The 27,282-nt window shown below is 45.0% G+C and overlaps 1 long non-coding RNA gene across 1 annotated transcript in view; it reads left to right on the forward strand.

Annotated features, from left to right (window-relative positions):
• Positions 1–18,400, forward strand: part of LOC137517865 (uncharacterized) — a 63,051-nt gene extending 44,651 nt beyond the window's left edge. Inside the window, exons 2-3 of the long non-coding RNA XR_011020695.1 lie at positions 16,737–16,831; positions 18,159–18,400. This is a non-coding gene — a long non-coding RNA (uncharacterized lncRNA). The remainder of the gene's footprint in view (positions 1–16,736; positions 16,832–18,158) is intronic.
• The last annotated feature ends 8,882 nt before the right edge of the window (positions 18,401–27,282 follow it).

Below are 27,282 nucleotides of genomic sequence, written 5' to 3' on the forward strand. Positions count from 1 at the left end.
TGATGGGCAAGGGAAGTAGGGGAGAAGTGACAGCTAGGACAGTCAGCACACTTGTTAAGCAGTTTTATGGGGGTTTGTAGGGTCATGGAGGGTGAAGTCTAAGCAGGGGCGGCGCCAGGGGGGTGCTTGGGGGTGCTCGAGCACCCCCTAGAATTGTCTAAGCACCCCCAAAGCACCCCCTGGAGTGAACTGACTTCAGGCGTCTAAAAGACGCCAAGTCAGTTCACACACCGGCAGCACGGAGCAGCAGGCAGGGCTACGGTAAGATGGCCGCCCGGAGCCCTGTTCTGCAGACTTCGGGCGGCCATTTTCCCGTAGCCCTGCTCTCTGCATGCAGGCAGGAAGTCTCGTGGTGGCGTCGGGAAGGAAGAGGATCGTGGGCACGCGGGCGCTGCGCGCCACAATGAGGTCGGGACTCGGGACAGGAGGTCGGGAAAGAAGGTCTTCTGGCTGTAGGTGAGTAAATGGGTTTTTCTTTTCTTTTTCAGGTGATGCGGATTGTGCATATTGGGGTCATATCTGCTACGGATTGTGCATATTGGGGTCATATCTGCTACGGATTGTGCATATTGGGGTCATATCTGCTACGGATTGTGCATATTGGGGCGATATCTGCTACCGATTGTGCATATTGGGGTCATTTCTGCTACCGATTGTGCATATTGGGGTCATTTCTGCTACCGATTGTGCATATTGGGGTCATTTCTGCTACCGATTGTGCATATTGGGGTCATATCTGCTACCGATTGTGCATATTGGGGTCATATCTGCTACCGATTGTGCATATTGGGGTCATATCTGCTACCGATTGTGCATATTGGGGTCATATCTGCTACCGATTGTGCATATTGGGGTCATATCTGCTACCGATTGTGCATATTGGGGTCATATCTGCTACCGATTGTGCATATTGGGGTCATATCTGCTACCGATTGTGCATATTGGGGCCATATCTGCTACCGATTGTGCATATTGGGGTCATTTCTGCTACGGATTGTGCATATTGGGGTCATATCTGCTACCGATTGTGCATATTGGGGTCATTTCTGCTACCGATTGTGCATATTGGGGCCATATCTGCCACCGATTGTGCATATTGGGACCATATCTGCTACCGATTGTGCATATTGGGACCATATCTGCTACCGATTGTGCATATTGGGACCATATCTGCTACCGATTGTGCATATTGGGACCATATCTGCTACCGATTGTGCATATTGGGGCCATATCTGATAACGATTGTGCATATTGGGGCCATATCTGATAACGATTGTGCATATTGGGGTCATATCTGCTACCGATTGTGCATATTGGGGTCATATCTGCTACCGATTGTGCATATTGGGGCTATATCTGATAACGATTGTGCATATTGGGGCTATATCTGATAACGATTGTGCATATTGGGGCCATATCTGATAACGATTGTGCATATTGGGGCCATATCTGATAACGATTGTGCATATTGGGGCCATATCTGATAACGATTGTGCATATTGGGGCCATATCTGATAACGATTGTGCATATTGGGGCCATATCTGATAACGATTGTGCATATTGGGGCCATATCTGATAACGATTGTGCATATTGGGGCCATATCTGATAACGATTGTGCATATTGGGGCCATATCTGATAACGATTGTGCATATTGGGGTCATTGGACGTGTTTTTTGTTAAAATCTGCTCACATTACGTGTATTTTCTTGAGAAAACCTGCACAATTATGTGAATTTTCTGGGAAAAGGGTCACCAAAACTTGGGCCCTCTGTCTTTGCGTTGCACTTTTAAAGGGAACCCGAGGTGAGAATAATATTGAGGCTGCCATATTTATCTCCCTTTAAGCAATACCAGTTGCCTGGCTGCCGTGCTGGTCCTCTGCCTCTTATTCTTTCAACCATAGACCCTGAACAAGCATGCAGCAGGTCAGGGGTTTCTGACAATATTGTCAGAACTGACAAGATTAGCTGCATGGCTTGTTTCTGGTGTAATTCAGTTCACTACTACAGCCAAATAGATCAGCAGGGCTGCCAGGCAACTAGTATTGTTTAAAAGGAAATAAATATGGCAGCCACCATATCACTCTCACCCTGGGTTCACTTTAAATTACAGTTAGCCCCGCCCTCATCCGGTCATGACCACGGCCATTTTTTCGCCGCGGCGCGCTTCGCGTGCCGCAGGTTGTAGCCACACCCATTTTTGGCGCGGCGCGCTTCGCGCACCGCAGGTCGTCAGCTCCCCCGGAAATTGGTCCAGCACCTGCATAGCACCCCCTAAAAAAAATTCCTGGAGCCGCCACTGAGTCTAAGGTGCCAGGACATCTGTGCCTATAGGCTCCTGTGAGGTAAATCCGGGCCTGACAATCAGCTGCTCTCAGTTAAACCTGAAAGAAATCTGATTTCCAAAGTTATGCCGGTCTCTCTATGGCACAGTTCCCACTGTAAGCTTTTTTTAACTCTTCTTCACAATGCACTGCTATGAAAAAAAAATGAGTACCAATGCATTCTAACGCATACTAACTCATTTCAATGCAGTAGAGGACAACTGCATAGCTCCCAACTGTCCCTTTTTCGGAGGGACAGTCCCTTTTTGGGAACCCTGTCCCTCTGTCCTTCTTTCACCCTCATGTGTCCCTCTTTCAGGACTTTGTCCCTCTTCCTATGTAAATATATATATTTCTATACTAAAAATGTGTTTGATTGACTCTAAACTTTATTCCAAACCTATAAATGGATATATTACTAATTTTAAAATGTTACTATGAAGGAAAATGAACAGGATAAAAAGGACCAGTGTGATTTGAATTATAAAACAACATATGTTTCTTATGAAATCTTTATGCGATGCTTGACTAGAGGCGTGGTGAGGGTGTGGCCAGGGGTGTGGCAGGGGTGTGGCTTAAGTGTCCCTTTTTCTCATCTCAAAAAGTTGGGAGGTATGCAACTGTAGTGAGAAGGAGGCTGCCATATTTATTTCCTTTTAAGCAATACTAGTTGCCTGGCCATCCTGCTGATTCTCTGCCTCTATAATACTTTTAGCTGTAGACCCTGAACAAGCATGCAGCAGATCAGGTGTTTTTGACATTATTGTCAGATCTGAAAAAATAAGCTGCATGCTTGTTTCTGGTCTGATTCAGACACTCCTGCAGCTAAATAAACCAGCAGGGCAGCCAGGGAACTAGTATTGCTTAAAAGGAAAAAATATGGCAGCCTCCGTATACCTCTCACTTCAATTGTCCTTTAAGTGTAAAAGGGCCCTAAGACACTACTTATACCAGAAGATCAACATGACTGCCATGCAAACTGGCATTGTTTAAAAGGAAATAAATATGGCAGCCTCCATACCGTTCTCTCTTTAAGTTCACTTTAACAAAAATTTAAAGGGATTTTTTCCTCACGATTTTTAACTTTTTATAATGTAGGCAGAAGTTCATAAACCAAGGTTTTTTGGAGAGAGTAGAAAACTCCAGCCAGACTGTAGTGAGAAGGATGTGGAGGCTGCCATATTTATTTCCTTCTAAACAATATTAGTTGCCTGGCTGTCCTGCTGATCCTCTGCCTCTAATACTTTCAGCCATAGACCCTGAACAAGCATGCGGCAGATCAGGTGTTTCTGACATTAATGTCATACTACGGCAGCCTAATAGATGAGCACTGCAGGGCTGCCAGGCAACTGGTATTGTTTAGAAGAAAATAAATACGGCAGCCTCCACAGAGGCGTAACTAGACATCACTGGCCCCCCTGCGAAACTTTGGATGGGCCCCCCACCCCCCTCGCTTTCTGCACAGGAAAACTGAGGACCAATGTGTTTTCCCCATGCAGATAAAAACACTTATGCTGGGAATACACGTTTCGTTTTTGCCTTCGTTTAAGCCTTCGAATCGTTCGGTAAACGAATCGAGTGTTGAAAACGTATGTGAAAATAGTCATAATCTCATTATAGTTTCGATTAATAGACCCCAAAAACGAACGACTAGTGATCGAACATGTTTGATATTATCTCTCTTTATCCATCTAATCGAGCCATTGGTAGGCTTGATGGCTGTTCAGATCGATTATATATTCGTTTATGCCGTCCGTCCCTGTACTACGTTTCGTTTCTTTGCAGCCTTCGATCATTGGAAAAACGAAACCATCAGAATCGAAAAAAAAACCGAAACCGTGGGTGGTGATATTAACCGTACGATCGATTATTTCGGGATCGAAAAGGACAAAAGGCACAATCGAAACGAAGGTTTAAACGAAGGCAAAAACTAAACGTGTATTCCCAGCATTAGACTTAAAGGAAACGTCAGGCAATCTATGCTACCCCCAGATCTACTTACCCGGGGCTTCCTCCAGCCCCTTGCAGCCGACAAGTCCCTGGTTGCAGCTCTGTTCCCAGTACATACATACACACACAGCTGTATTATTTTACTACATGAGAGCACATGCTATATGGAGGAACAACAATGACATGCTGAACATAACATATAGTATTCACTGTAATGCTGGGTTTACACCGTGACCATACAATTTTTCTGTTAGATTTACCTGCCAGATAGATAAAGTTCAACATGTTGGAAATGTATCTATCTTACGATCTATCTGCAGAGCAATTAGGCATTGTTCTACTCAGCAGGAGATAAACAGAAGACAGTACACCAGAGATAATGACCATTCCCTACAGAAAATAATCTAATTATGCATTCTAACAGAAAATCTAACAGAAAAATCTAACAGAAGAATGTAACAGAAAATTGTATGGTGTAAACCCAGCATAACTTTGGCAAAACATTCAGAATGTCACGATTGATACTGTTATTACAAGATCTTGGACCATGAGACAACAAGCTCTAAATGAAGCAGCAACAGTAAAGACATCAATCTCCACTCCATTTTGTTGTAAAAGTAATCCGAGGCCATAAGGTCAGCATGTGTGATAAGAATCTAGGAATCCTTTCAGAGTGAAAGCAAGGAGTTTAAGGGAAAGTGTACAACTTTTTTTTCAAAATGTGACTAGTTTGGTTTTAAAGGTTGTACGTGAAATCATCAGAACTTTGTAGCAGTGAGAGACAGATGTTTTTTTACGAACCCTAGGGACAGTGTACAAATTCCAAAGTGTGTATGAGTCCTTATCTGTGTGGTGGACACATGCAGTCAATATAACAATGGTGTGAGAGCAGAATACGTTTTTTTTTCTCCATTCCCTTAGCTGTCAGTCTCTCATACTTTTCCCCCCACGGGCCCCCTGTGGCTTCTGGGCCCCCCTGCGGAGGCATTCCTTGCAGGGTCTATTGTTACGCCCCTGCTCCATATACTTCTCGCTTCAGTTGTCCTTCAAGCTTCATACATATGCTTGACTGAGGCTGAGGTGGCAAACAGTGATGGTCTCAGTCAATAGTCAGGAGTGTGTACAGAGGTTCATGACCTCCAACGTGGGACTAAAATCCAGTGGAGAGGGTTGATGTGGGAAGAAGCTGGACTTGTCCACTTGGAAGGCAGTGAGGTCGACCCAAAATTGAAGACCATGAAAAATACCAGAGTTACTGTGTCAGCACTCAGCAGCAAGGATTTTGAACATTCATTTAAAAAAAATATATATATATTGAACCAAAGATGCCAACACAACTGAGACACAAAAAGCCGAAATTATTTGAATCCAATAAAATAACAACAGTGTTTTTGACAGCCGAAAGTAAATTGTCTTTCTTTTTCTAGACACCTCTAAAAGCCAAAAATCAATGCATTGGGAATCCGCCGCCCTCGCCTGTCCTGACCCGGTGCTTCGCCGTTTCCCCTTTGCGTTAGTCATGGAGTAGAGCCATAACGCAATTATCATTGGATTCCGCCATCGCCTCGGCCCGCTTGCACACGATGACTTTGAAGAGGCCTCAGAACTCTCGCCTCGGGCTGGGAACCAAAACACCTAATTACCTCGCTCATATCTGAAATTGGCTTTTTCTTTATTTGGGGTTTAGCTTCTCCGCTCTCCGGGAAGACAGAAAACTTGTTATTATTATGAATTTATTTTTTGTTTCGTTGGCTGTTCTGGAACCGCTCTGCCGCCCTCCAAAGCCTGACAAACGACTTAACAAGAGGGGAGCAGAGAGAGTGAGGATGTTGTGCAATGACACAGTAGCAGAAGTCTCCAGCTAACGAGGTACTTTATGAGAGGGAATCACATCTGATGGGCGCAGCCAGTGCTGCCGGCTCTACAGAGGCGCAATGGGCTATTTTTTTTTTTCGGTTTCTCTGCAAAGTACGAAAGAACAGAATATACAGAGGAGAGACAAAGGAGCCGTATAGACGCTTTCTTCTTGTCTTAGGCTGAAGTTTTGTCTTATTTTTAGCATGACAATGAATATGCTACTGGAAGGAGGAAAAGTAGAACTCAAGGCGAAAAGTAATACAGTGCGAAAGAACTGACTGCCACTAGCAGATCTCCAGTATGAGGCTCACCGGGAGCCTGTCACAGAATTATAGCACCAATCCACACCAATTCAGGTGTGTATATATATATATATATATATATATATATATATATATATATATATATATATATATATATATATATACACACACACACACACACACACTCACCTAAAGGATTATTAGGAACACCTGTTCAATTTCTCATCAATGCAATTAGCTAATCAACCAATCACATGGCAGTTGTTTCAATGCATTTAGGGGTGTGGTCCTGGTCAAGACAATCTCCTGAATTCCAAACTGAATGTCAGAATGGGAAAGGTGATTTAAGCAATTTTGAGCGTGGCATGGTTGTTGGTGCCAGATGGGCGGGTCTGAGTATTTCACAATCTGCTCAGTTACTGAGATTTTCAGGCACAACCATTTCTAGGGTTTACAAAGAAAGGTGTGAAAAGGGAAAAACATCCAGTATGCGGCATTCCTATGGGCGAAAATGCCTTGTTGATGCTAGAGGTCAGAGGAGAATGGGCCGACTGATTCAAGCTGATAGAAGAGCAACGTTGACTGAAATAACCACTCGTTACAACCGAGGTATGCAGCAAAGCATTTGTGAAGCCACAACACGCACAACCTTGAGGTGGATGGGCTACAACAGCAGAAGACCCCACCGGGTACCACTCATCTCCACTACAAACAGGAAAAAGAAACTATTACAGCAACAATTCTTAGTGAATTTGAAAAAAAAGTCTAAAATATTGAATGCGGTATTTTACCGACCTAATTATTATTTTTTTACCTAACAGACACTGAAGCGAAAAAAAAAATATGATATAGTGAATTGGTTGTGTACTATGAATAATTACTAGAAGATTAGCAGCAAAGAAAATATTCTCATACTTTTATTTTCAGGTATATAGTGTTTTTTCTAACATTGCATCATTCTATAATATGTGCAGATTACACAACACTCAGCATTCAAAACGAGTCTTTCAGAGCAGTCTGTGAACTAATGACCTCTCCTCTAGCAGAGGAAAAGTAAATAGTCCAGGAGCAGTTGAGATAATAAAAGTCAGATAACAGCCCTCTCCACGACTAACTTAAGGCCCATACTCACGGGGGACAGCCGTCGCCGCAACCGCGTGGCACGCGCGTATTGCGGCGACAGTTCCCCCGTGTGTATGATGCGCGCGCCCCGAACCGTCGCCCGTCGGAGCTGTCGCCAGGCGATTGACATGTTCAATCGCCGGCTACAGTCGTCGCCGCAACCTCGCCGGAACTGTCGCTAGCCCCGCATGTGTATGCGGGCTAGCGACAGCTACCCACACACAACACACGGAGCTTCCGGCGGGGGGGAGGAAACTCGGCGACAGCTTCCGCCGCATCGCTAATCCCTCTGCTGCCGTGTGGATGCAGAGGGATTTGGCGACGAGCTGTCGCCGAACTGCCGCCGAACTGTCGCGCACACGCTCCCGTGTGCGGCGACAGCTACAATTGTACCCCCGTGGGTACTTAGCTTCAGTCGGAGAGCTTAATGGCTTGTTTGCATAGAGATAACAACTGGAGTTTCTCAACTCTTCCTGTACTGGAAACAATTACACTGATGTATCTGATCTTAATGTTTTATTTCTTAGCTGTACTACACATACAAATCATAATATCATAATTTTTTTTTTTCGCTTCAGTGTCTCTTTAATGAATTGAAGCTTTTGTCGTTCTTGCAAAGGATCATCTCAGAGCCACGAAATATGACAATTTGGGGCTATTCTGTTCACCAAATGCTGTATTGTTGCCATGGTTTCACAGCACAGCCTTTCAATAGGCTCAGGTAGGGTAAATCAGGGCTGCCTGGCAATGGGCATGGAAAAGGTCATTTTGAAATAGCATCCAGTTCCAAAATGGCTTCATCAGCACTGAGGCTGTAAATGTTGGATCAGTTTTTCTAACTGAAGTTTAGATACACTTCAAAGCTGGTCCTCAGGAACGTAACTGAATACAGAGCTGGGGAAAAAATAGCAGTTTGTCTCTCCCTCATTTGCCCACTGAGCTAATTTCGTTGAAGAAATAAAAAGTTTACATTTGACTGTAAAGTTCCTTTAACCAGTTCAGGCCGGGCGGATCTGCGCGGGCTGGCTGGGCACTGCAGGCGTCTTGGCTCGGGAATAAAGAGCATGTTATGTGGAGTGTTGATGTGGTTGGTGCGCTGCACACAGAGATATCTATATTTAGGCTCTGCACATTCTGGATGGGGGTGTGAAAACATTGTGCTGTGTCTAAAATTACTAAACATTGTCTGTTCCCATCCAGCCACCGGTCCGGGCTCGACAGTGCAGATCAGGTGACTTCGTCATGGTGGTCCTCTGCTTGAGGCTGAATTCAGCTCATATGAGTCGTGGATGGATCAGCTCTATACCCTTGGCAAAATACTCAGGGCTTCTTTCCTCCAGTATAAAAATACAAAGCCTCTCATGCCAGACAGAGCAGGATAATCCACAAGGCTAGGTAGGCAGGTGCCTGGGACCTAGGGGTGTCAGGGGGCCAAACCCCCACTTGTCCTGTCCACCTCGTTGCCAAAAGAATCATCAAGATGAGCCAATGCTACTACCTTGCTTATGACCCCTTTTCATCCGAATCCTTTATTGATGGTTGGTATGCTGCAGGATGAGGGGGAGGGGGCGTCTCATTGAATACTTACCTGACGTAATCGGGTCACAGGTGATGCTTCGCCCCCCTTCTCATGTTTCTAGAGTCTGACAAAGCTTTTTCGGAACCCCCGCGTGTATTGCTGTGTCCCGCCCCCAGCTCAGCAACCATCAATTAGGTCCTGGCTGCCGAGTTGGGGTCAGGTCACAGCAATGCAGAGGGGGGTGGCCGGAGCTTTGGGCGAAATCTGAAAAAAATCCACCATGGGCGTAATTCTGATGGGAGGGGGCGGGGCAGGGAGCGATTACCCACCTCAACAAAGTACAGCTGATCACGTGAGTATTTAACCATTATCAACCCCTTTCCGACTCCTATATATTTGTACACACACTAGATGACAGTCATTGGAAAACGAGCAATCACTGACGGTTAGCGACAAGCGAACAGCGTCAGCGCACATCTGAATTCAGCGTCGGCATGACGACATGTATATGAGCCTTTAAGGTACCCATTAATGGTGCAATTTTTACTAAACTGTCTATTTTCGATAAGCTCATTCAAATCGAAAAATAAAAACCCTATATTTAATCTATTCACAGCACTAAAGAATCCAATGAGCTATCGTATCTAAATCTGGTACGATGGTATCTATGAAAAAGATCTGCCATGCCGTTAGACCATTTCCTTGATCAAAAGATTGCTAATGCATTCAGGATCGACTGGACCCACTTCTTTGCTTTTCATACAACACAATCTGAATTTTCTGATTGAAAATATCATCACTCGCTAACAATTGTACTAAAAAGGGCCCCTTTCCATTGAGGTCGAATGCAGCCCAAATCTGCAGCTTTTTCCCGCAGGCAAGCTGGACGGGGAAATTCTACCTATATCTTCTATGGCTTGCCGTCCGAATCAAACTGCGGTGCGATCCCGAACGAGTATTCTGCATGACACGGCTAAGCAATTCAGATCTGTACTTGCATCATAAAATAGAAAAAAACAAGAGCCCAATATGGTGTAGTATGTTAAAGACAATTGGTAAGTGGTTTAGTGAGAGAATTTATACTCACAAACATGGGTTACCATTCAGGCAACCATTGTATAGGCAGGTGAGGAGATTAGACCTGTCCTCACTCAGAAAGGGGGTAGCACTCCCCTCCACCAGGAGTGGACACAGAGTATTTTTGTATGTAGAACAGAGGCGCCAGCAGGATAAAAGTCAATAAAAATTGCTTGGAGGAAGTGGTGAGCTTGCCTCCCAAAAGCAGACACGAGATCCTGTCTTCATATAAATCAATACATTTACTATACGGTACCCCAAAAACAGTGCAACGCGTTTCGCAGGCCCAGCCCGCTTCATCAGGCGACAAAGGTGGGGACAAAACAGACCCTACCCTGGGCCTTCCTCTATCTGGCGTCTGCTGGCCAGATAGAGGCAGGATATTGCTCTAGCTGGAAGTTAGCAATTGTGTTTGTTGCAGTTGGCATTCAGTTTAGAGGTGGTGGGGGTGAGTTCCCTGGAGGTGAGAGGTCCAGGGCTTGCCCACACTTCCCTCTAGGTGTCGCATGGTGGTTTGGGGGCCCCAGTGAGTGAGAGAGACCTGGGGCCCCCGGCTGTCATGCGAACCAGTGTTTGTGATTTTAAATTTCTTTTTTGCAGCTTCTAGGATGCGGTTGACAGGTGAGTGGTCAGGGAGGGGACCATGTGGGAGATGTGCCTACACGGGGCGTCCCTGTAAACGATGCAATTCACGATTGCATCCAACCGAAGCCTCCCACCTGAATGCTAATTTATGTAATTCCTGCTAGATTTGGTACAGCAGGCAAAGGGTGTATGACAGTACACCTGATTGGCTGACTGGTGTCTGCTGGCCAGATAGAGGCAGGATATTGCTCTAGCTGGAAGTTAGCAATTGTGTTGTTACTAGGCAGAACATGTAAAGTAGGGGTATTGCACACAAAAAAATCACACATGAACATTTGCATTAAACACACATGTAAAATACCATGCTTTTTTTTTTTCCATTTTCAGAAAAATCGCATGTGATATTCCTGATGTGAAAACTCAATGCTTCACTGGAAACATAGCCTTAAAGTAAACCCGAGGTGAAAATAAACGGATGAGATAAACAATTATATTTATCCTCCTACTCCTAAAAATGACATTTTTTAAGTATCCCAGGGTTTTCTTTTATATTTAAACATTTACAAAGTAGGTTGAATGTTTTACTGTCTCTAATCAGTGGCACCGTAGTAAGTGTCCCAGAGTTAAACGACATGAACTATTGACCTTTTTATCTCTCCCCCCAGCCCCCTGAGCTCAGAAGTTGTATTCTGCCAGGAAAACTTTTATGGCTGTAATTTGTTTATCAGCGAGGTTTACTATATTGCCCATACATGGTACAATTTTTTCGATTAGATAATTTTGTTTGATTATTCCGGTAGATTGAATATAAAGATTTCTCCAACATGTCCAATCTGATTTTTATTGAAAACATGGGATAATCGTTCGTTTTTCTTGATCGAAAAAAATAATTATTTTTGACTTTCATTCGATTCGATCATTTTGGTCGAACAAATGGGAAAACTGAACGTTTTTATTGTACCGTGTGTTGGCACCATTAAAGGGAACCTTTAACAAAAAAAGTTCCCCTCGGTAAGGGGAAGCCTCAGGGTCCCAATCAGTGGCGTACCTAGGGCATTTGACACCCGGTGTTGGGTATTAAAAGACCCCCCCCCCCCCCCCCCCAAAAAAAAGTGGGTGTGGCTATAACCTGCGGCGCGTGCTATGGGAAAATGGCGCCTGAAGCCCTGCACTGCAGACTCAAAGTCTCCAGAGCAGGGCTTCAGACGCCATTTTACTGTAGCCCTGCTCTGCCGCAGCTGTGGGCTGCTGCTGTCAGTGAACTGACACGGCGTCTATTAGACGCCGAAAGTCAGTTCACGCTGGGGAGTGCTTTAGGGGTGCTTGGAGAATGGCGCTGCCATTGCCCCAGTATAGTTGCCCCCAATATAGCTAGTATAGTTGCCCTTAGTGTAGGTAATATAGTTGCCCCCAGTATAGCTAGTACAGTTGCCCACAGTATAGCTAGTATAGTTGCCCCCAATGAAGTTAGTATAGTTGCCCCAGTATAGCTAGTATGGTCGCCCCCAGCCAGTATAGCTAGTATAGTTGCCCCCAGACAGTATAGCTAGTATAGTTGCCCCCAGTTAGTACAGTTGCCCCCAGCCAGTATAGTTGCCTCCAGCCAGGATAGCTGCCCCCAGTATAGCTAGTATAGTTGCCCCAGCCAGTATAGCTATATAGTTGCCCCCAGTATGGCTAGTATAGTTGCCCCCAGTATGGCCAGTATAGTTGCCCCCAGTGTAGGTGCCCCCAGTATGGCTAGTATAGTTGCCCCCAGTATGGCTAGTATAGTTGCCCCCAGTATGACTAGTATAGTTGCCCCCAGTATGACTAGTATAGTTGCCCCCAGTATGACTAGTATAGTTGCCCCCAGTAAGCTAGTATAGTTGCCCCCAGTATGGCTAGTATAGTTGCCCCCAGTAAGGTAGTATAGATGCCCCCAGTAAGCTAGTATAGTTGCCCCCAGTGTAGGTGCCCCCAGTATGGCTAGTATAGTTGCCCCCAGTATGGCTAGTATAGTTGCCCCCAGTATGGCTAGTATAGTTGCCCCCGGTAAATTAGTATAGTTGCCCCCAGTGTAGGTGCCCCAGGAGTGGGAAGCAGGGCTAGATGGAGGGGCTGTGGAGGGGTCCCTCACCTGGGACCCCTCCTTCTGTCTCTCTCCCCCCTCCAGCATAGCGGCTACAAGTGCGGGGCGGCCGGAGGTGTACAGATAATTACTCACCTAATCTCCGCGATCCAAGCGTCATGACGTTACAGGTCTCCGCCTCCAATGCCGCCCACTGTGCTTCCGCTAATCAGGAAGCACAGTGGGCGGCATTGAAGACGGAGGCCTGTAACGTCATGACGCTGCGCTCCACGCTTGGAACGCGGAAATCAGGTGAGTAATTGTCCATACGCCTCCGGCCGCCCCGCACTTGTCGCCGCTAATTTTTGGAGGGGGAGAGAGAGGCAGAAGGAGAGGTCCCAGGTGAGGGAGGGGGGGATATTTCCCCCCTCCCCACCGCTGCCTCCACAGCCCCTCCTTCTAGCCCTGCTTCCCCCTCCTGCTGTGCTGCTGTGGGGGGTCGTGGCGACACCCCCCTGGGTGTCTGTCACCCGGTGCGCCCCGCCCCCCTGCGCTCTATGGTAGGGACGCCACTGGTCCCAATGAGACTTCCCCCCTCCGCTGTAGCTGCAGGCAATCCAGCGCTGGCTCCCCCGAAGCGACCTGCAATCCAGGCTCAACACGCCTGACAAGCTACATTTATTTACCTTCCCTGGCTCCAGCGGGGGCGCTGTTGCGTCTCTCAGCACGGAGATAGGCAGAAATAGCTGATCTCCGTCGGGTCAGCTCTACTACGCAGGGCAGGAGACTTGCGCCTGCGCAGGAGAGCAGCCGATAGTGATTGGCTATTTCTGCCCATCTCCGAGCGGAGAGCCGATACTGCACCTGCGCTGGAGCCGGGAAGGGAAATATTTACATCCCCGCTGTTCGAAGGGCCAGAACGAGACGGCTGTGGGACACAGGGGGACGGGGGAAGCCTCATTAGGATCCAGAGGCTTCCCCCAACCGAGGTGAGTACCCCCCAGGGGAACTTTTTGTCATTACAGGTTTTCTTTAACAAATTGTTCCCCATCTCCTTTTTGTACCTTTCATACTGTGATAGTCCTTGGCAGGTATTATAGGGCCATACAAATTTTTATATAGAGAGGGTTTTGGGTGTGTGATGGGGGGGGGACACACACCGATGTAAAAGTTGCGCTCAGTCCCGGATTTACATCACAGGAGCCTATAGGCACAGATGTCCTGGCACCTTAGACTTCTCTCTCTATGAACCCACCAAACCGCACCACAAGTGTGCTGGCTGGCCCAGCTGTCACGTCTCCCTTAGTTCCCTTGCCTGGCGTAGGTAGCTATAGGTGCCCCTTAATACTGAGGGTACCTCTGGCTACCTAATACTAAGTAGCTAGTAGTGCCCCTGACTGGAGGGAGATTTCGTCAGTGGGATGCAGTGAGCTGGGCGAGTAACCTCTCATTTATGCTCTGCATAGGGAAGGAGGCACTAGGTGAAGGGAGTGAGCCGCCCTTCCCTTTATCAGGCTCCTGTAGGCACATGCCTACAGTGCCTTATGGTAAATCCAGCCATGCTTGCACTAGTGCCCATAGCTCATTAATTACGCCACTGCATTACAGCCAGGAGGCCACTGGAGTGGGGAGATGATGATGATGAATCCTGCCAGACGTTTATAAGCCAAGCAGCAGTTCTCCATTAATGCACAGGAAGGAATTGAGGAAACTGCTAATCAATCAACATGGCTGCATCCTGTTAACACGCTCCCCCGGCTCGCACACACATATTGCGGGATGGGATTGATTTGCTGGCGGCGAGTGCATTGCCAATAGGAGACATCGCAATTCAGCTCCACCAATAATGCGGAAAAGATGCTTCATCCTGCCTCTTCATCGCATTTTTATTATCTTTTTAGGATTGATTTCACAGATTACAGCCAAACAGATATCACATGTTACAGCCGTGGCCAAGAGCGGATAACTGTCATCGACACTTATTATCAGTACACAAATGCTCTACAAAAGTTATAGGACCACTCTCGTGAAAACCTTTAAAAATTTAAATACACAAAAACACTTAAATAAAAAGTACTTTTCTCCAGAGTAAAATGAGCTATAAATTACTTTTCTCCTATGTTGCTGTCACTTATAGTGGGTAGTAGGAATCTGACAGCACGGACAGGTTCTGGGCTAGTCCATCTCCTCGTGTGGGATTCACAGGATTTTCTGTTTTCAAAAGCACTTATATAAATATGCCAGAATAGTGTGCAAGCAGGTAGTGGGCAGCCTGCCTCTTTGTATAGATCTATTCCAGGGAGTGCTTTTGTAAAGAATAAATGAAATAAAGAGAATCCCCCATAAGGAGATGGACTAGTCAAAAACCTGTCAGTTTTGTCAGATCTCTATTAACTACTGTAAGTGACAGCAACATAGGAGAAAAGTAATTTATAGCTAATTTTCCTATGGAAGAAACATAATTCTTATTTGTATGTGCCTCTGACACAGGCGACCTGGGTTCGAATCTCGGCTCTGCCTGTTCAGTAATTCAGAACCTATTCAGTAGGAGTCCTTGGGCAAGACTCCCTAACACTGCTACTGCCTATACATCCTCTTTCGGTGTAGACAGTGCATCAAACTAATCCCACAAGGGAGCTACAAAATACATCCATGTTCACCATACACACGCCAGCATACAGGGCTGGCGCTACCATAGAGGCAAAGGGGGCAAATGCCACGCCCAATTGACCTATATTGACAAAAATGGGAAATTCAATCAGATTCATTTGAATAAAAAAAATAAAAAACTTAATTTTTCTGTACAACCAATTTTTATGGAATTGCGATAATTCTAATTTAGCAGATGCAGAGTTAAATGCAGAGCAGCAAGACTGGTCTTCCTTGCTCCTCTCCTATGTGCAGTGCAGCCAATCACCATGCGGCTCCTGTCATGTGACTACAAGCATCATGAGCTGTATGGTGATTGGCTGCCGGGCGCACAGCTACACAGAAGAGGAGTTCCCGCTGGCGGAAGCAGGTAAGTAGAAGCGATGGGAAGGATGCACTAATGAATAATTGGATGTGCCATGGCTGTCCGGTTCACCAAGCAGGAAGACAAGAATGTAGCAGACACCATCCACATGTATTGCTGTAATAGTACAATATATACAAGCGCTCCTCTTCAACCACACAAATAGACCAGTGCTTGAAGGCAGCCAGAGATCCTATTGCACAGAAATAGGTAATAAGATAGTATACAAAATCTCTGTGCTTTTATGACTGTTTGGAATAAACTGCTTTTATTTTAAAGAATTGTATAAAAAAAACCAAAAAAAAAAAACCCTGCTTTTAATTTGCACCGCAGGATCCCCCCTGTCGACAGCCGAATGCCAAAACCAGTCAGGATACAGAGAGTGGGCACTTCTCTGATCTACCTATACACCAAGTTGTGTACTTAAAGAGACACTGAAGCGAGAAAAAAAATGATGATATTATGATTTGTATGTGTAGCACAGCTAAGAAATAAAACATTAAGATCAGATACATCAGTGTAATTGTTTCCAGTACAGGAAGAGTTGAGAAACTCCAGTTGTTATCTCTGTGCAAACAAGCCATTAAGCTCTCCGACTAAGTTAGTCGTGGAGAGGGCTGTTATCTGACTTTTATTATCTCAACTGTTCCTGGACTATTTACTTTTCCTCTGCTAGAGGAGAGGTCATTACTTCACAGACTGCTCTGAAAGACTCATTTTGAATGCTGAGTGTTGTGTAATCTGCACATATTAGAGAATGATGCAATGTTAGAAAAAACACTATATACCTGAAAATAAAAGTATGAGAATATTTTCTTTGCTGCTAATCTTCTAGTAATTATTCATAGTACACAACCAATTCACTATATCATATTTTTTTTTTCGCTTCAATGTCTCTTTAAGGCAAATTAGTTTACTTGTTCTTCTTGCTTTTATGTCCATTTGGAATAAACTGCTTTTATTTTGCACCACAGGATCCCCCCTGACGACGGTGGAATGCCGAAACCGGTCGGGATACGGAGAGTGGGCTCTTCACTGATCTACCTTTACACCGAGTTGTGTATTTAAGGTGAATTTATGCATGTGGGTCCCTGTTGTTCAGGACCCACAATGTATCTGTTTACTTGTTCTACGTGCTTTTATGTCCATCTGGAATAAACTGCTTTATTTTGCACCATAATATTGACCTGCATAACTATTGTGTGCGGTTGTGGTCACCTGTTTGTTGAGCACAAAGGTGACTGCAGGTTATTAAAGTGTAAAAAAGCGCTGAGATTTTGTATACCATCCACATGTATTACGGTCTTGTATTACAGAACCTTACCTAAGACTGTCACATAGATCACAGACGTTTCGGAGCATATCGCCCCTACTCAAGTTGTGAAATCATCATCATCACAGTATTTATACCTCACCATATCAGCTAAGCCACCAGGCAGTGGCGGTATACTTGTGCCAGTCAATCACAGGTCACATTGCACTAAGCGGACCTGATGGGGAGGTGTAACTACTGTGCTACTGATGATGTTGGCGAGACTGTCACAACTTGAGAACGGGGGGATATGCTCCGAACGTCGGTGATCTATGTGACACTCTTATGCTCATTCACATTCAACAGAATTGAAATTTCAGCATTTCCGTTCGGAAATCGGGATTGAGCGATTTACAGCACCTCGGTAATTTTAGCCCAATGACAGAACTTGGAAGCATTGGACCAATCTGAGAACGCAGAAGCTTTCTGCAAAAATATTACCGCAGTAATTTTAGACCAATCACAAGACAAGATTTTCCATTCTTCAGATTTCCAGATTTTTTTTTTTTTGGTCATCTTTTGCGTTTTTTGATGAAAAAAAATGACAAATAAAACTTCGAAAATCGGAAAAACAAAAAAACTGACATTGGCGGAAATTGGAACTTCCGTTTCTCTGCATTTAACTCTTCATTTGCTGACAGGAGCAGGCCCCCTTAGATCCCCCCCCCCCCCCCCTCAGCAATGGCAGGGGTCCCAGGGGCTATTGTGGACCTTACCAACGGACAACATCTTGCTCGTTTTACGTAAGGTGATTTTAGTTACAGGTCCTCTTTGCCCCCTTAACATGAAGAAAAAATTGAAGCAGAGGTCGATTGACTCCATTTCCATATGACATGAAGCAAGTGCAGCAGACAGTTACCCCGCAGTGAGGTGCAGCTCACGTTACCAGCTGGTCTGGTGTAAACAGCCACGACTGTCTGACTTTCTACATGTCCGACCCACCCAAATAATCCTTCACAGACAGTTCCTGTGATTGGAGATGTCACATGATGCCATCTGGTACTTGTTAGGCCTTCAATTTGTTTATGGTACAGCAGTTTCAAAAAATTATTTTCACATTTTAATCTTTATTCTTTCTATTGAGGGATGCACTGAAATGACAGATACAGGTTTATAGCCAGGCGCAATAAAATGTAATGCAGAGGAGCACAAGCATTATCCCAGTCTATCCCAGCTTCCGAAATTCTGCACAATGTAAGGATGAGCAGCTGTCTGACCTCTCCTGCGCCACCTGCTGGAGGGAGATGGTAACTGTACTGAGGAAGTTTCCAGGTAACTAGGAATTGATGGCATAACTGTCTGAAGATGAAGAGGCAGGACCTAAAGGGGGACTTTACTGAATGTAACTAAATGATTAAAGTTGCTTATATTTTCCAATATTAATTTATGAATGATTTAGTCCATGTTTTTGTCCATTGTAAACTAATCCTCAATCTGATTTACATTTATCAGAGGTGGCGACATCTTTACTGCTGGTGGGCGCATCACTGCAGATATTTTTTTCTGTGTTCCAAAGTGAGCAGAAACAACACCTGGTTTCACAGAGTGCACTAGGGCTGAAGACTGTGTGACCTGACAACCTAGGCTAAACATAACTAAGAGGGCAGGGCTATATACCAATACACAGCAGTATACAAGATATAGGAAGTGTTGCTGATGCTGAAACTTACAGTGGTCTGAAACTCTGATTATGAACAGATTCGACAAAGAGACAAATTTATCTCTAATCGAATCTGATTAGAGATAAAGTTTTCTCTTGCCGAACCTGCCCATATACACAGGGTGATTCCCATCCAATTACAGCATGAATTCTTCAGGGAATCGGCTGAGCCCACCACGTCCGCACCGCCGCTGCCCCCAGTGTGTGCATTTATACATTACTTGTCCTGTAGCAGCCTCCGCATGGTGACCGTCCATGCTGGGTAACAGCCGCATACACACTAGCGGCTGACACTGTGCCGCTAGCGTGTATGCGGAACCTGGCGAGATGGAAGAAAACCACGTGGAGGCTGACACCGGACAGGTAATGTATAAATGCACACACATGTATACATTATGGCGGCAGCGGCGAGGGTTTCGTCGTTTGTTCTGAAATTGGCTGCCGTACCGCCCGCCTACTCGACCAACCAACTTCGGCTCGACATCTTGCAGCGTGCGAGATCGACCATGCGACCAATTTCCGTCCCGAAATTGGTCGCTTTGTCAGTCAGGCATGCACTTGGCGGCATCAAATTGGATGGTCAATCGGCCTCCAAGTCGCCTGATGTATGGCCACCTTAACAACATTGGAATGTAAACAAAGATACTGTTATCTCCAGTCTGGATGCGGATTTCATGCTGAATAGCCTTTCCATGGCAGGACAAGGTGCTGTTTAACTGTTTCAGTGATGTTCTGCTACAATTTTTTGTTCTGGGATAGTAGCTTTAAAGCTGTAAGGAATCTTTAGAGCAAAGTAGAAATGTTGACTTTCATACCACTTTAACATAAAAGTGGGTATCCTGAATAATTCTAGAGGCTGGAAGAACCCCCCAGGTAAGCTTTAAATTAACATCTATGTCCAGTCTCCATCGCATCTCCAAACCAACCACTATGAGTCCAGCCTTAGTACTACTCTGTTTCCCTGAAAGTAAGCCATCTCCTGAAAGTTAGCCCTAGCAGGAATTTCGAGCATGGTCAAAATATAAGCCCTACCCCCGAAAGCAAGTCCTGGCAGCAGTAAGGGAAAAGGTATGGCAATTTGTGTTATTATTGGAGCCCGCGGTCTCGTGGGCATAACAGAGCCACGGTTCTGCATGCGAGACCATCAGTTCCAGTAGAAACACAAGTTGCCGTACTTCTTCTCCATAGACTGGAGCTCGGGGATACAGAGACATGGAGGTGGGGAAAGAAGAGGATGAAGCGGGACATCAGAGGACATGGGCAACAGCCAGGCATGGAGCTGAAGGTAAGAGGAGGATGCAGAGAGACATCAGAGGACATAGGAGACAGCAAAAGACACATCGGAGGACAAAGGTAAAGGGGGATAGCAAGAGCACACTAAAGGTACATGGGGAATACAGAGCCACACAAGAGGTGGATCCATCAGAGGAAGAGGCGGCACAGAGGGGAAAGCAGAAGGACACACAGCACAGGAACTTGTGTGTTCACAAAAATATAAGACATCCCCTGAAAATAAGCCCTAGCACAACTTTTGGTGCAAAAATGTATATAAAGACTTATTTTCGGGGAAACATGGTATTTCAGGGGTTCTAAAATACCCAAGCCGGTCGTACTCTTTTTTTTTTCTTTTTGTAAATCTTCTAATTCAGACTAACCATGTATATAGCACAGTATAGAGATGTTCCTTTCAGTTAATCCATCATCAGTTAATAGAAGTAGACTACAAATTTATTTTTAAAGACAAGGGGGGGGGGGGGGGGGGTGAGTATAAAAAAAATTGTGCTTCATCATTTCCTTATGGGCCTCACATGGAGGAATTAATAAGTGACTGATTGTCTCTGGAAGTGATTAGCATTCAGTAAATTCCATTTATTAATGCAGACCTCCAATGACGTCCCGCCGCTCCACACATCCCCCGGAGCGCTGAAACAGCTGAAATCCCCCCCAACAAACGGGATTAAAATTTCTAAATGAAAACTTGTAGTGAGAGAGATATGGGTGCTGCCATCTTTATTTCCTAATAAGGAAATGCCACATGCCTTTACTGTTGATCTACCTTTAGTATAGTCACACCTGGAACAAGCATGCAGGCATACGGTATTATATGTAGTCCTGAGCATTCTGCTTTTAATGGCTCCTAGATGCTCCACGGTATTTTGCTTGAGGAAGCAGGTTCTCCCACGAAACGTGTCTCAGTGGAGCTACTACTGTTGCAGTTTCTTTTAATTAATTAAGAACCCCTTTATAATAATAATCCTAATATTTGTATAGTGCTTTTCTCCTGTTGGACTCAAAGCACTCAAGAGCTGCAGCCCCTAAGGCAGGGGTGTCAAACTCAAATACAAAGTGGGCCAAAACTGTACACTGGGACCTAGTCACGAGGCAACCTCAATGTCTACTGGCCACCTTCCTCCCTTATAAAGTTCTCTAGTGTCTAATAGTCCTTCCTCCCCTATACAGTTCCCTGATGTCTAGACCCCCACCCTCCCCTTTACTGGGGTTTCGTGCTTTCTCCCTACCTCCCCATGGCTTCACTGATGTTCTAAGACTTTACCTCCAATATAGCTTCCCTGGTTGTGTAAAGTGAAGAAGCCACTTGAGGGCCAAATTTAATGGCTCTGAGGGCCAAATTTGCCCCTGCGGGCCAGAGTTTGACATGTATGCACTAAGGGAACACTCAAAGGGCCACCCTGTAGTGTTAGGAAGTCTTGCCCAAGAACTTCTTACTGAATAGGAACTGCCCCTAGCCAGGATTCAAACCCAGGTCTCCCATGTCAAAGGCGGAGCCCTTAACCAGTACACTATCCAACCACTAAAATACAGCCCATGTCAGACTATCTGGGGTGAGCCCACCACTACCTCCTTTTAACGATTTTAAAGTATTTTTTCCTAACTGGCTTTTCTATCCATGGTCTCTAAGTACTATAGTTATCCACCCTTGGTGGAGGGGTGTACCCACATCTTTCCTTCCTTCTACAGAGAGCGACAGTATACCTGAGTGGGAACAGGTTTATGACCCCCACCTGCCTTTACAGTGGTTACCTTGGAGGTAACCTATGTTTGAGTATATCTATTGACTGCTACACATCTCTCGGTTTTCTCTTTTTTTGTGTTACAAGCATGCAGTCTGAACACCTGATCTGCTTCTTCTTCAGAGAATCGGCACACCAGGCAGTGTAGGTGGGTGCCTACAGTCAGGTGGCTGCTAGAGCTCTCAGACCAGAGGATGAACTACGTTCTTGTGGGGCCATTCAGTGTCCCATCTGCCGCCCACAAGCGAAATTCGGGTGCAAGTAAAGTGAAACCAAATGGCACCACCACACATGGCAGCACTTGACTTATGGTGGCGATCAGAGAACCTCAACAAGTCACATTTGAACACAACCACGCTCAGATGTGACTCCTTGGGAGGTGGAGGGAGTACCACCTATCGCAAATCTGCTATCTTACCTAGGGCCCCAGTTCACCTATGTGTCGAATGTTCTGTAATCATGACACAGCAGTTAAAACAAAGCACAGGAGGTGACATTGCAGCACTATATAAATATATATATAAATATATATATATATATATATATATATATAAATATATATATATATATATATAAAAATATATATATATATATATAAAAATATATATATATATATATATATATATATATATATATATATATATATATATATATATATAAATATATATATATATATATATATATATAAAAATATATATATAAAAATATATATATATATAAAAATATATATATATATATATATATATATATATATATATATATATATATATATATATATTTTTATAATCACACACACACACACACACTAGCTTATGACCCGGCGTTGCCCAGGTATGTATTTGGTTTTTGGCCCCACCCACTTTTTCTAACCTTGAAACACAGTCACTCGATTACCAAGTTTGTGAGCTTTGGGGTACTTGGTATTCAAAATTTCAATTGCAATGCGTCTGCGTTTACAGGTAACGCACTGCAAGCAGCGAGTTATCATAACGCAACATTTTTCAACGCGACACATCCCATAGGATTATCATTGCAGTGCGGTAAGCTGCATTATAAGACTTTATAACGCATCTACACAACATGCCACTGTGAATGAGACCTCATTCTTGTGTTTGCTACATCACAGACAGGAACATGTCATTTCCACTTCCTGCATTCTCTGCCTGCCGATTGGACAGTTTGATGCCTCCTCATCCAATGAGCTGCCACATAAAACAGGTGGCCTGCTTGGCTGCACGGCGTGGCTAGCTAGCTGGCTGGACTGACTTACAAGCCATTCGGCAGGTAAATAATTGACATCTCTGTAATCCAGCTGTGTGTTCAGTGGTTTGCCTGCGGTTCTGTCTGAGATATAATTACAGCTGTCAGGGATGTTCTTCTTGGACGGTGGCCAGTCCCTGCCTTGGTGGGATACATAGTTGTGATTCTGTTCTGTTATTATCCTTCCTCTGCCCTCCCAGATTCTCTGCAGCACATGGACAATGGGGAACTGCTCCAGGCTATAAATACACCGGTACCAGGATAGTCCTGGGAACACCTAGGCACTGCAGGACATGTGGGCAGAGCAAGGAATACAGGATGACTTGTGTAGGATTCCTCCCTAGTGTCTCTACTGCAGGTTCTGTGTCAATTTGCCTTTAAAATGCTCTTTTTGTGTTTGATGATAAAAGAAATGGCATTCACCTTAGTTCAGATCTGTACATCAAAGCTGTGCCTTGCTGTCAGCATAAAGGACAACTCAAGAGAGAGGTATATGGAGGCTGCCATATTTATTTCCGGTTAAACAATACTGGATGCCTGGCAGCCCAGCTGATCCATTTGGCTGGATCAGTGTCTGAATAACACCAGGAACAAGCATGCAGCTAATCTTGTCAGATCTGGCAACAATGTCTGAAACACCTGATCTGTTGCATGCTTGTTCAGGGTCTATGGCTTAAAATATTGGCAAAGCTTGGTGTATTTGCCTTCTTAAAACAGAAGGAAATCTGCAATAATTCAGCTATAAGTGAGCATTTGTGGTTACCCACAATGCACTATTACTGAATATGCAAATTATCCCTTTTCGCCCTTGTTAAGCCAAGCAAGCATCCAGAACCGCTGGTGTATAGCAAGCCTATAGCTTTAAGTTTTACACAGCCATATCAAACCCACATGTAGACAGCCTGTAGAGAGAGAGATGATCAGCAGAATAGCCAGGCAACTGGTATTGCTTAACCTCCTGGGCGATACAATAATATCGCCAGGGGGCGGCGCAGCACATTTTTTTTTAAATTATTATTTTTTTTAATCATGTAGCTAGCCTAGCGCTAGCTACATGATAGCCGCAGTGCAGCGGCATCCCCCCACCCCCTCCGATTGCCTCTGGCAATCAAAGCAAACAGGAAATCCCGTTCAGAACGGGATTTCCTGTTTGGCTTCCCCCGTCGCCATGGCGACGATCGGGATGACGTCATCGATGTCAACGACGTCACGTCAGAGGGAGTCCCGATCCACCCCTCAGCGCTGCCTGGCACTGATTGGCCAGGCTGCGCACGGGGTCTTGGGGGGGGGGGGAGCGGCGCGGCACGGCGGGTAGCGGCGAATCAGTGCGGAGCGGCGGCGATCGGTATCTACACGCAGCTAGCGAAGTGCTAGCTGCGTGCAACAACAAAAAAATTATGCAAATCGGCCCACCAGGGCCTGAGAAATCCTCTGTGGCGGCTTACCCCGAGCTCAGCTCAGGATTATCCCCCAGAGGGATAAAGAGGAGCTGTCAGCCATACAATCTCAGGAAAAACAAACATACATAAGAGTAGATAAATACTTGCTCTACTTGCATATGCATTAACTGTCCACGTTTTGATTTTAGTGATTTCTACAGTAAATTAAAAAAAAAAGAGAAAATCGTTCTTATTTCCTATTTTAATTGTGGCTATTTTGAATCCAATCCTGATGTCATTTCCTCCCTTACTCTCTTCTGCCTGATTGTGTATGCATTGCCTGCCCTCCACTATAGAAAGTGCATTGTCTCAGCATGAGAAATATTGGCCAATCAGAGAGGAACAGAGGTGTGGGAGGGGAAAACAGGAGGGAAAGAGGCCTCAGCTAATCAGGCTGCATTAGTAAAGTCTGAGGGGAAATAGAGAAGCAAAAATGGACAACCCAGCATGCCCTGCAACTTCCTTTGTGTGTACCATATAGGAGTCAGGTAAACTGGTGAATGATCATTTATCAACAAGAAAAGTAATAGCGATTTTACCTTTTGGATTGCCTGGTTAGCATCCTTTTTACTTGTTTACCAGATAAAAAATAATTGAGTTTTGATTTTATGCCCGACAGTTGCTCTTCAAAGTGAATCTGAAGCATTTCCTAAAAAAAGAAAAACAAACAAACAGATAATCACCTAAGGAGAAGGAAGGCTATGGGTCTTATACAGCCTTGTCGTTCCTCTCCTGGTCCACGCGTTCCACCACTGGCTCCCCCGATGAGTCAGAGACTGCTCTCTGCCGCTGCCCGAGGCTTCAGAAGCCAGAGTGCTCAAGAAAACATGTGGCTCCATACTGTACTGCGTATGCACGCTCTCTCCCACATGCACAGTACAGAGCGGCCAGTCTTCGAGAGCACTTGGGCTCACGAAGACTTCTGAAGCCTCCCATGGCGGGAGATTTTAACGGAAGATCCTGCATTGGAACAAGGGGCAAAGGATCAAGCAGGACTGACAGGCAACTGGTACGTTTTAAAAGGAAAGACATATGGCAGCTTCCCTCCCTCCTGTAGGTTTGAATACCTCTCCTGCACTTTTCATGCAGGCACCAGAAGTACTCGTGTTAAGTACTTCAGAAGACTAGTGCATCTGTCCTGCACACTTGCTAATCTGAGGTATCTGTCTTTGGGAGTACTCTGGTGCAAGCACTGCTGAAGCCTACTTTGAGTACCAAAGGCGCTTAAAATTAATGGGGGACAGTGGTGAAATGAGGGAACAAAGCGAGGACTGGAAAGGCTCTATAGTAGCGGTTCTCATAGTGCAGTGTCCTGGTGCAAACATGCATCCATTTTTTTTCTGGCAGACTCAATCACTATGATTTCCCAGTTATCTGTGATGCAACAAGCTGCATCGATGTTATTTAAATCGATTTGTGGCAGGGCAGTAGCGGTAGATCAATAGGTGCATAGGGCTGCTTAAAAAAAAAAAATGTCACAATTACCAAGGGTGCCCTCATCTGGAAAAGTTTGAGAACCGTTGCTCTATACCAGGGCTTTTCAACCTTTTCACTAATTGTACCACTTTTATCGCCTGAACATTTTCAAGTACCACCAGTGTGCCTGCGTAGTAGATTGGATGCAATCAGGCTTGGCTGTTTCTGCTGGAGCCTGAACGGAGAGCAGCTACTGCACATGCACTAGATCCCCTCTAGTAATGAGAAAGAATGGGGAAGCCTCTTAAAGATCCAAAGTACCCCCCCCCCCCCACCCCACCTATCCCCTGAGGCAAGTACCTCCAGGTTACATCACTGCACCGTTCGCCTGGCTGTCTCTTCCCCACTGATCTGAGGTCTGTACTATGCCACAGAGCAGCACAGCAAGGAGAGAGGGAGGGGGAGCTAAACTTTGTGGAGGCAGGACAGGACCAGGACAAGTGGCATGTGGTCAAAAAATGGCAGGCAAACCTGGTGTGTACCACCTGGCCAACAGCAAAGTACCACCAGTGGTACGCGTACCACAGGTTGAAAAGCCCTGCTCTATACGATCCAGAGTCTTCTCTTCACATAGGAAAGTAACGTCACTTTAATCTAGAAATATAAAATAGGGAATGCAACATCACTCAAAACTCCTTGACTGATTTCCAATCACATTTCACCCATTCACTTCAATGGGAAAAAATGTAAAAGGCTGCAATTCTCACAGTAATTAAGTCAGAGTCCCTAAATTTGACACTGTTGTTCGGCTGGTGACCGAGGGTACACATTTAGGGAAAGTGGGCGGAGCATAAAACAGCCACTCAAATTTCAGCAATTCATATTTAATGGGAAAAAGTAAAATGCATCTATTGTAAGGGGTGAATACACACATCCAATTTTGATTGGAAAATCACTGACCAATTTTACCACCTCCATGTAGTATGAGAGCCACACCTACACAGTCTATTCTATTGAGCCGAGTACCCCCATCAGATAGAAATCTTTGCAAGATGCTGCACACAAAGATGCTGTACACATGCAACAGATCAGTATATGCAAAAGATCTGTTCCTGCAAAAGATCCGTTCCTGAAAAATGCATTCATAGTCTATGATATCTGCAGATCTCATACACACCTTGTTTAAAGGATATTTATCTGCAGATCAGATCCACCAGGATGGATCTTTAGATGATTATCAGAGGATTACCAAAGGATTTTTGGTCGCTCTGTAGAGCCCAGTGTCAGAAATCTGGGTTTGCGTGATTGCGTCCGAGATCTTGGGTCTTCCAGCAGGACTATGCCCCAAAACATATGTCAAAAAGCACCTAGAAATGGTGGCAACAAAGCGCTGGAGAGTTC

This window comes from Hyperolius riggenbachi, chromosome 5, assembly GCF_040937935.1.
Source record: "Hyperolius riggenbachi isolate aHypRig1 chromosome 5, aHypRig1.pri, whole genome shotgun sequence".
In the NCBI taxonomy this organism is placed as follows: Eukaryota; Metazoa; Chordata; class Amphibia; order Anura; family Hyperoliidae; genus Hyperolius; species Hyperolius riggenbachi.